We start from the raw sequence: 11,331 nt of genomic DNA, 5'->3' as shown, positions 1-11,331 counted from the left end.
TTGATGAAGGTACAACAAGCTGGGGAGGCTTTGGCATTTCTGCACAATGCTGCTCCCTGATTGTCACTCAAGACTCAGATTCTGAAAGAAGCAAAGCAAGCTAGAGGAAAACTGTACGTCCGGGTAATTTTCTTTCTTTCTATTTTTTCATTCTTCACTTGTAAGAAAACCTAAGTCTTTAAACCATTTGTTTGCAAACACGGCTTAATGGAAATGCTTATGGGTGTGCTCCTTCCCCTTGTTTGGAACCTGCTTAACCTCGCTTCAGCTATAGGACACCTATGCTCAAATGTATGCTTCCCATGATAAAGCGGTGTTCTTTCGGTATTCTTTTCTGAGATGGTTGCAGGTGAGGTTGAAAAGAGTTGTCAGTAGGATTCTTCGTTTCCTTTGCAGGATCCAAAACTCCGTATTACAGCGGATCTTCTCCTCTGATCTGAAAAGCTTCACAGGCCAAAAGAGAATTGAGATGACGAAGGAAACAGAGAATGATGACCAGTATTTCCAATTACCACCCGTAAGTTTTGTGAAAGAATCCGGTGCATTTCTGTAGTGGTAGAAAGTTAATCAAATCATGATCGTGCACTTGAAGGCAAGCAATGCTACAAAAATGAAGAATGCAAGGCCCTGCTTAAGGGCAATCTTCAGGCTGCTTCTCGATCAACAGCTTATTTGGTTCTTCCACAACCTCATCTCCACTTGCTTAGAAGTTGTGAAGGTCGGAAGCACACTCCGTCTTTTTCATCCCCTCTGTGTATCTTTTCCCTGACAGCAACTTCTGTCTTGGCTCTTCACATCCAGCCAGAGCAGTTACTTTGCCTCCGCAACCTGCAGGCTGTCCTCTCGTGTGTACCTGTGCTGGACTGAGGGCAATGCTTGTAACGCACACAGATGCTGTATTCACTAGCACTTTGAGAAAAGAGAGCAAGAAGCTAACCTGCGCAGCAGTTTCTTAGGTTTCTGCATATCTATCTCTCTATCTATCTCTCTGCGTATATATTTCATTACTTCTTTACTTGTTTAAAGATCCTTTAAATACAGTAGATACTTTAAGAAAGCTTACTTGTTCTTCTCCTTTACTTGTTTTTAACGTTTACTTTTCTAACCGATCCTTAATGTTACAACATTGGATTTCTTTAGTTCTCAGTCCTTAGAAGTTCTCAAAGCACATCAGTGATTTCTCTATTTCTCAATCTTTCCATCTGCATTGAGACCTCTTATCTGAATTTAGGTATTAGGTGAAGAAGAACACTGCAACCAGCTGAAGCCGTATCGGACACATGCTTCTGCTAGGAAGTCATTCCGAGTGATTCCACGGTGTACTTTAGACAGGTTTGCTCTGGACTCAGCATCCCCAAGGGATATTTCAAAGCTCTCGGAAGGACCTGTCGTTATCTCTGACACTGCAGCCTCCATTAGGAACGGGTAAATATTCCTTGCCCTTGTGGGAAGGAACTACTCAGTTAGCTGTTTCTAACCCAAATCTCTTTGTTGTCTTCTATAGACAGACACCACCCGGCTAGCCAAGCTAAACCTTTGAAAATGGAAGGAGTGGGACTACTTCCAAAGCCTGCTGCTGCTTCTAAGCAGAACTGCGATGTAGGTGGGGACACAGCAAGAGGACACGTCCAGGCCACGGTGGAACTGCAAGGCACCTGTCTGAGCCACACAACGAAGTCAGCGATTCCCAGTTGGAGACTGTTGCTCAACGAGTGACAAAGCAGCTGGAGCGCTTCTGGTTGCTGCTGATGGGTTCCAGTGAATCAGCCAGGGATATGAGCTACGAGAACGGCTGAAGCGATCTGAACTTACCTGAAAGAAAGAAGACAAGAGGGGAGGGAAGGGGAGGGAATAAAAAGAAGGGAAGGGAGGGGAGGGGAGGGGAGGGGTGGGGAAGGGAGGGAATAAAAAAAAAGGGAAGGGAGGGAAGGGGAGGGGAGGGTAGTGTAGTGTAGTGTAGTGTAGCATAGCATAGCATAGTAGAGGGGAGGGGAGCGTAGGAGAGTATAGGGTAGTGTAGGACAGCGGAGTTTAGGGGAGTGTAGGGTAGGATAGGGGAGGGGAGCGTAGGGGAGCATAGGGGAGGGGAGCATAGGGTAATGTAGGGTAGTGTAGCGAAGGGGAGTGTAGGGTAGTATAGGGGAGGGGATTATAGGGGTGTGTAGGGGTGTGTAGGGGAGGGGAGTGTAGGGGAGTGTAGGGTAGTATAGGGGAGGGGAGGGGAGTGTAGGGGAGTGTAGGGGTGTGTAGGGTAGTATAGAGGAGGGGAGTGTAGGGGAGTGTAGGGGTGTGTAGGGTAGTATAGGGGAGGGGAGTGTAGGGGTGTGTAGGGTAGTATAGGGGAGGGGAGTGTAGGGGTGTGTAGGGTAGTATAGAGGAGGGGAGGGGAGTGTAGGGTAGTATAGGGGAGGGGAGGGGAGGGGAGGGGAGTGTAGGGTAGTATAGGGGAGGGGAGTGTAGGGGTGTGTAGGGTAGTATAGAGGAGGGGAGTGTAGGGGAGTGTAGGGTAGTATAGGGGAGGGGAGGGGAGTGTAGGGGAGTGTAGGGGTGTGTAGGGTAGTATAGGGGAGGGGAGTGTAGGGGTGTGTAGGGTAGTATAGGGGAGGGGAGTGTAGGGGTGTGTAGGGTAGTATAGGGGAGGGGAGTGTAGGGGAGTGTAGGGTAGTATAGGGGAGGGGAGGGGAGGGGAGTGTAGGGGTGTGTAGGGGAGTGTAGGGTAGTATAGGGGTGTGTAGGGTAGTATAGGGGAGGGGAGTGTAGGGGTGTGTAGGGTAGTATAGGGGTGTGTAGGGTAGTATAGGGGAGGGGAGGGGAGGGGAGGGGAGGGGAGGGGAGGGGAGGGGAGGGGAGGGGAGGGGAGGGGAGGGGAGGGGAGGGGAGGGGAGGGGAGGGGAGGGGAGGGGAGGGGAGGGGAGGGGAGGGGAGGGGAGGGGAGTGTAACAGAATGTCGGGACAGGGAGCATAGGGGAGGGGAGGGGAGGGAAGGGAAAAGAGCAGATGGGAGGGGTGGGGAGTGCTACCATAAATAAAATTGCCAAATACATGACATTTTGGATCTGGAGCCAAATCTTTGTGTTGCTGAAGGGACGCAAGACACAGACTCCTGATGGCTTTTGAACAGGAGGCATTTATTTCCCTTTTTCACTACTACATGTCCTCTCCCCGTAGCCCCACGTGCTGTCCACGTGCCCTAATCTATCATACAGTTGGTCAGAGACCCTCAGACAGGCGCCTGGAGCCAGCCAGCAATTGCCCACTGCCCAAAGGTCCTCTTTAACACTGTAGCCAATTCTTTATCCACGCCTCCCTCAAGGTTTTGTTTCTACCACTTGTTTCCTCATTAGCTCTAATTCAGGGACCTGCGAAACAGCGCGAAGCCACCTGAAAAGTCCCTCCCCACGCGTTGCCATTCCTTCCACAACCTGATTTATCGCTGCCATCCGCGCATTGCACAGTGCCATGAAAGGTTTGGCGTGCACAGAGGTGGCTGAGGATTTTCAGAAATAACTTGCCTTAAGAACTGCATCAAGACTTTTGCTGGAAGGCAAAAGATCGGGTGATTGATTAACGTAGGGATGGCAGCTGAGCAAGGGAAGCATCTTCCAAACTTCCAAATATTTCCTGTATGCAGAACTACAACTCCTCTGCTCTCCGGTTAGGAGTTTCTGTCACCTGCTTGGGAAGCAGAAGCAGTAACATGGGATTTAGAGGATCCAGCTGAAGCGTCAGTGCCAGTTAGAGGAAACCATCAATGTACGGGGTTTGAAGAGAGTTTGACCAGTGTTCCAAGGAACACGTACTAGTGCTGCATATATATGTCTGTAAATATCTCTACACCTGGCCCTCAGGACTAGGGAAGCAGTTGTCCCTCTGTGCGCGGCTCTGGTGAGGCCGCACCTCGAGCACTGTGTTCAGCGAAGACCTGGAGGTGCTGGAGCGTGTGCGGAGAAGGGCTCTGAAGCTTGTGAAGGGTTTAGAGAACAAGTCTGGTGAGGAGCGGCTGAGGGAGCTGGGGTTGTTCAGCCTGGAGAAAAGGAGGCTCAGGGGAGACCTTCCTGTGCTCTACAGGAAGCTGAAAGGAGGCTCCAGAGAGGTGGGGATCGTTCTCTTCTCCCAAGCCCCAAGTGACAAGACAAGAACAAAACCCCTTAGGTTGTACCAGGGGAGGTTTCGGTTGGTTATTACGAAAAATTTCTTCACCGAAAGAGTTGCTCTGGTGGGTTTACATGGCAAGGTTTTGGTAGCAGGGGGCCATAGGGGTGGCTTCCGTGAGAAGAATCTAGAAGCTGCCCCACGTTAGGTAATGGCTCCACTGCTGGCCAGAGCCAAGCCAAGAAACGATGTCGCTTGCTCCTCTGTGAGAGCATATTGAAGAAAGGAGAACAAAAATAACAGCAAAAAACAGCTGCTTCGCAGGGAGAAAGAGAGGAGAAGCAGCCCTGCAGTCCCCCAGGGGAGTGCAGCAGGAGGGCAGGAGGTGCTGCAGGCAGGCAGCAGCAGTTCCCCTGCGGGCTGTGCAGGGAGAGGCCCCCGGTGGAGCAGGCTGTCCCCCTGCAGCCCATGGGTCCCCCACGGAGCAGATCTCCACGCTGCAGCCCCCCCGTGGGTGGAGGAGCCCCCGGTGGAGCAGGTGGATGTGGCCTGGAGGAGGCTGCGGCCCATGGAGAGCCCCCGCAGGGCAGGAGCAGGCCCCGGGCCGCAGCTGCAGCCCCCCCGTGGAGAGGAGCCCCTGCAGGAGCAGGGGGTCTGGGGGGAGCTGCCGCCCAGCCGTGGGGGACCCGTGCTGGAGCAGTTTGCTCCTGGGGGATGGATGGATGGAGCCCGTGGGAAGGAGCCGTGTGGGAGCAGCGCTTGAGGAGCTGCTGCCTGTGGGCAGCCCGTGTGGGATCAGCTGGGGAAGGACGGCATCCCGTGGGAGGGACCCCACGGGGAGCAGGGGCAGGGAGGGACCGTGAGGGAGTTGTGGAGATGACCACAGACTCCATTGCCTTTTCCCCTGTGCCCCTGAGAACATGGAAGAGGTTGGTTGGCGGGAATTTATTTGCAGTTTGTTTTCTTTGTTCCTCAGTGCTCTAGCTTGTTAGTAATAGGCAATAAATATTATCAGTCTCCGTACTCTGAGTGTGTTTTGCCCATCATGATGATTGCTGAATGATCCCACTTTCCGTATCTCAACCCTTGAGCCCCTTTCATTGTGTACTGCTTTTCCATTCCTTTTCCTTTGGGGATGTGTAGTGAGAGAGTGGTTGTGGTGGAGCTTGGCTGCCCACCTGAGTAAAACCACCACATCAGTGTAATTAGCATAGGATTCATTTATAATGTTTACTTTCATTGATGCATGAGTTCCTTGGACTATTTCAGTTTGCGTGATTTTTTTTTCTTGTGAAAAATAGTGAAGTTTAAACATTTTATTTATAGTGCACAATTATATTTTATTTATCATACAGCATTATCCAGGACACTAATTGTGTGTGTCTCTGTGTAAATATGTATGTGTACATGCAGTATCAACAGGTGAGATCAAACTTTCAGTAGATTTTCTACCACATAGGCATGAACTCTAGGGGGCCAGGTATCATTAAAAATCATATGATACAAATACCTAAAAAATATTTTGATTTTTTTTAAGGAATCCATGTGCTCCTTTTGAGGTGCCTCTGCACAATTTTAATTTTTCTGTAGTTGTAATGGAGTTCCTAAGTAAACTTCTGCTGTTTATTTCTTTTCAGTAGTTAAAAGGACCCTTAGAATGGCAAGAATTAAAAGCATCATTTTCTGAATAGAATGTAGAAATTCTTTGTGCTTTTTATTCCAATGTGTGGAAACAGAATAACACCTAATTGCAGTGTGTGTGCAATTGCAGCATGTCGCTGGACACCAGCTTTGGTGACTATGGTCTGAGTCCCTTTCAAAGGTCCAAAAAAATATTTCTTCCCTGAAGAAATCAGAGTTTGCCTAACTGTATTACCCTGACATGGAGTGGAGGTGAGACTGATATGAGCATCAGGCTGGTGTGTGTGTGTGTGTTGGGGGGGGATTTTTAAGTGCTTTTATACTGCCAAAGAACTTGCAGAAGTTGAGGAATAAAGGACAAAGCCTGAACTTTGAAGAACAATGGGGAAGAACAAAGTATAAGATGGCCAGCCATTGTCTTCTTCCTGCTTTCATGAAATGAAACCAGGATAATATAACAGCATAATATATTTGTTATGTAAAGCATAACATTTGTACTACACACTGTTGTTACATTTTCTAGAAGATACATAATATGTATATTTGCAATATATTTGCCAGAAGATGGAAACAGAAAACACAGTGCTGCTTTGATTCCTTCCCTACCTGTGACAGTGGGGTTGGAATTAAGTGATCTTTACAGTCCTTCCAACCAATGGTGTCATTCTACAGTTCTGTGATTCTGTGATTTGATGTTGTTCACAGGCTATTTTACTTTTTTCCTTTTATTTATTTATTTTTTTTCTTATTTGATTTCTTCATCGTTGATGCATTTTCTATGAGTGAATCTTATTTTCAGTTAAAAGCAGAGCACTCAAGAACAGGATAGAGAATCATTCAGGATGGATATTTTTAAATAAAATATTTTCAGGATATTTTTAAATAAAATTAACTAACAAAAATAATAATCCTGTACTAAAACATAAACAAAAACAGAGATTGTCAGCTTGACCCTCTGTTTTTTCTTTTCGTTTTTGTTTTTGTTGACATTTCTAGGTAGGAATATTTATATAGCTTTACGATAAGGCAGAGTACATCACAGTTACAGAATTAACACAGCTTTGTAATGAAAGACACAGGTTCTGTGTCTTTTGTTGTTACTGTTATCTAAGATTTCAAATTGTAAAGTAAGAACGAAAATTGGATATTGCTGTTCACTCTATCTACCTTCAGTATCTAGGATGAAATTTTCAAATCAGATTATGTTCCCTTTGAAAACCGTCTGTGTTTACTCTGTGATGGTGCACAAGAGACAGGTTTTAAAGTTTCGTAACTCACAAGGCAATTTTAATTAATGTAGCTGTAAGATTAGATAGTCATGTAGTATTTTTAATGAGATTATAATTATTATTCCCGTACTTATTTGATACTTACATGCTGATAGCATGTTTCTCTTACCAAATGCACATAGCAAGCATTTATATCTTGTCTAAAATTACAGGTTGTTAGAGGTTGATTTCCACCAAATTTACTTGCATTGAATAGTACATTTACATAAAGGAGTCCCAGTTGTATCAATGGATGTCTCATGGAAGAGATGATAATGATAACAAAAAACTGGTGCAGGTGTGACACTTGTTTGGTGAATGAGAAATTGGAGACTCTTACCTCATTCTTTTCCTGCTATATTTTTTCCTCTGCTTTGGGAGTGAGCAATTTCCTCCTGTCTCCAAATGAAGCACTCCCTGCCCTTTTTGACCATCATTTGTCCTCAAACCCTGGATGAATGTGCAGTTAGCCCAAGAACCCCATACCACTGCAGGTATTGTTCATGCCACCTCTGCTTAGTGATGGAGACTGAGTAACAGCAGGTCGTATGACAAAAACAGGATGGCAGCTCCTGTATATGACTGCAGCACCCAAACTGACTGATACGGGTGTTTGCCTCTAAGCTAATAATACACCAAAGAAGACATTAGTGATGAAGATACATTAAGATGACTGTCAACTGACAGCAGTGCAAGGCAGCACATGGGACCCCCACCCAAGTGTGCCTGGTACCACAGGGACTTTCTCTTTGGTACTTGTGTTGGCTGGGTGTGGGGAGCAGCAGGGTCACATGCCAGGCTGGAGAGGCCAGGCTGGCCATGGAAGCTGGGTAAATGGGCAACCCAGGACAGGCCGGAGAAACGGGCTGACAGGAATCTCATGAAATTCAGTAATGAGAAGTGTAAAGCCCTGCACCTGGGGAGGAACAAACTGAAGTATCAGGATATGCTGGGCACTACCCAGCTGGAAAGCAGCTTGGCAGAAAAGGACCTCGGGGTGAGCACCAATACATGACCATTGATCTTGAAAGCATTGTTCACTGATTGTTTATTAGTTACATATTATCAATAAATCAAGTATTCCAGCTTTGGTGTTGATTGGATTTCAATGTGAACTGAACATTTCTTTTTTTTTTTTTTTCCCTTAGGCCAGTTGAGTAACACTTCATTTCTGCAAACCCTTTCAGGAGTAATCTCCTTCATGAAATCTCATTTGCTGTATTGAAATCATGCTATATATCTCTTTGGATGTCTTTTTCCATTTAAAACAATACGAGTTTTCTTCTAGTGTAAATATCATCAAAGGTGCCTTTTGTGCAGCTTGCAAATACAAGTCTCCCCAGGGAAAGCAGATGCAGCTATACAAATGGATCTCCATTCTGTATCTTCTAGAGGAAGCTAAGATATCCTGTTTAATAAGAGGGTAGACGAATCTCCTACCAGAAATTCTTTTCTTCCAAATATTGTCTTCCTGCTTTCAAAACACTGTCCTATCAATCTTTGAACAGATTGAAATGTCAGAAACATAGAGAAAGGATCTTATGAACTGAAGTTTGGTATTATCTTTTAGCAATATACTGAGTATCTTGTTCTTCCATGACATGGTCACATAGTCACAAAAATATCTTGTGAACACAGACCTGAATTTCTCCAGCTTAGTAAGAATGAAAAGTAAATCTTTACTTATGGGTGACAGTAGTGCTTGCCCACATTGGTAATTTCAATATGCAACCTGATAAAAATAATCGGTCAGCAAACTTTGCAATGTAGTTCTGCAAAAAGGACAATCCACATTTGTTCCAAATACACATCTAAAAATATTTTTTTCTTATGTTCAGTGATCTGAACATTTCTAACTGTCTTTCCAATTATACTGCTAGGCTAAAATTGCTTCTAAGCCAGTCATTTTCCCTTAAAGCACAGTCAAAAGTTATTATCACATGTATGCATAGACCATGGTTTTCAGATCTCCAGACCTTGACAAAAAAAAAAATAAACCTTGCCATGGCCAAATGTCTGAGACAAATTAATTTCAATAAATTCACTGATACACCGGATAAGCTTAGAGTTAAATCTCATGGTAGCATTAATGGTTTCTAAAAAGCACACCACATATAATAGAATGCTTGTATCTTTTCACCATAAGGGAGTGCAATGGTGAGAAGTCTCTAGATGCTTTCTCTAGATGTGACTGTTTCATGATCTTAGACAATTTTTTTTTCCTGCTCAATTATGATATTCCAGACATTTTGCCCCAAGCAAATTACTACATTTGGTTAATAATAATATGGTTCTTGGTATCCAGATGCACTTCATGAAGGGAAATAATCCATTACCAAAAATCATTAGTACTCCAGCTTCACCCCAAGGTCTTAATCCTGTTTAGGCCATCTGAGAAAAATATTATGTTTCCTAATGACAGTTAAATAAGGGATGTCTGATTATTCTTTTCTGAAGTTTCTATTTTAGGGACTCATCTGAGACATTAACTGGTGGGTTGATCCTGGCCAGCAGCCAAATGCATACGTGCTTCTCGCTCACCCCTTCCATGTTATGGGGAAAAAAAAAAAAAAAAAAAGAAAAAAAAAAAAAGAAAAAAAAAAAAGAAGGGAAGCAAGAAGACTTCATAATAAAAAGACATTTTGATAGGGAAAACAAAAGCTGCATGTGCGAGCAAAGCAAAAATTTCATTCATTCATAACTTCTCGTTGTCAGGCAGAGGTCCAACTACTTCCTGTCATGCAGGGCCCCAGCAAGAATATGGTTGCTTGGAAGACAAACACCATAACCACAAGCACTTCCCCTCCTTCCTCCTTTCCCTAAGCTTTTATGGACGAACATGACATTGCACAGTATGGAATATCCCTTTGGTCAGTCTGGGTAAGGTGTCCCAGCTGTGAAACCTCTCTTCCTCATGGCTACTCCAGCCTACTCACTGGGGAAGGGGAGAGAAAACATTAGCACTGTGCAAGCATTGTTCAGCAATAGGCAAAATGTCAGTGTGTTATCAACACTGTTTAAAACACAAAGTACAGCACCATGTGGGCTGCTATGGAGAAAGCTGACTCAATGCCAGACAGACCTTGTTAAATATGCCTGAGAGTTGTTGGATATCTGAATAAATAGTAAATGTAGGACTTAACAACAACAAACTACTGGAATATAAAGAACTGTGCAGCGTTTCTTCCACATCTCACCAAACAAGACAAAGCAAATTAATGCAAATGGATTTCCAAGGCACTGAAGAAAAACCTACCTAAGAACACAGTATATGCAAGTCAGAAATATTTTAATGATTTGAGAGCCTTTCCTGAAATACTATCACAATAAGAAAAAGAAGGGATACAACAGCTGGAGGTTATGTCAGGGGTGAGATACTTTCCTGAGACAGAGCAAGATAAGAAAACACCCATGGCCATGTTGGACTGTTGTGAGCTTTCTTCACTGAGGTCTATTCTTTGGTCACAATACAGACCACAGCATTAAGCTGTACTCAGCTGTGAACTATTAAGCACCAAGCTATATTAGGTGGCATTCTTTAGTACACTCAAAGAACATAAGTCTCGTATTTCTTTTGCCTGGTTCTAAAGCTCACATTGTTAAACTATAATGTGGAGGAGAAACGTAAGCAATGTCTCAGGTTAGTTGTTACCTTTTTTGAAGCCAGCTAAGAAAGGTTAAAGAAGATAGAGGGAAGAGAGAGGAATGATACATACCAATATTTTTCCAGCCTAATGGAGAGATCAGATCCAAGAAGGCTCTATTGTTAGTGAAATATGAAAGAAAAAGAAGTTCCTAAAAAAGTCAGAAGAAAATTTCTAAAAAAGGAAAAAAAAAAAAGTGTTTGGAGAGACGTGGGTTCAGACATGGACCTACTGTATTCAAACATCTTTAATAAAACAATAAAATAAAATCTAAGTATAGTTGTTACTTGAATCCAATAGAAATAAACTCTTAATCCATTGACTAGGCTTCTCTCTCCGTTTATGCTTTGAGCAAGTCATTCAGCCTCGCTAAACAAATACATGATGGCAAAATATCATACAAGGTTTTTTTTTTTTTTTTCATGCTGAATTATGGACAATTTGTATGTTCTACTTATGAGAGCACAGAGGTTACCATTACATATCATTAAAAAAGTAGGCTAACTGCAGGCTGTTGGAAACCAGCAGAGACTTGTTACACATCTTAACAGAATGACTTCTGCAAGATATGAACTGCTGTGTTTTTATCAAATATATGAGAGAGGAAACAATGGCAATCACATAGGATGAAGTATGTTTTAGTCTAGGTGACTGTGAATAAAGCTTTGCAGTGGATTTTCCATTGT

Source organism: Anas acuta, chromosome 2, assembly GCF_963932015.1.
Source record: "Anas acuta chromosome 2, bAnaAcu1.1, whole genome shotgun sequence".
Lineage (NCBI taxonomy): Eukaryota > Metazoa > Chordata > Aves > Anseriformes > Anatidae > Anas > Anas acuta.
This window is presented reverse-complemented; position numbering follows the sequence as displayed.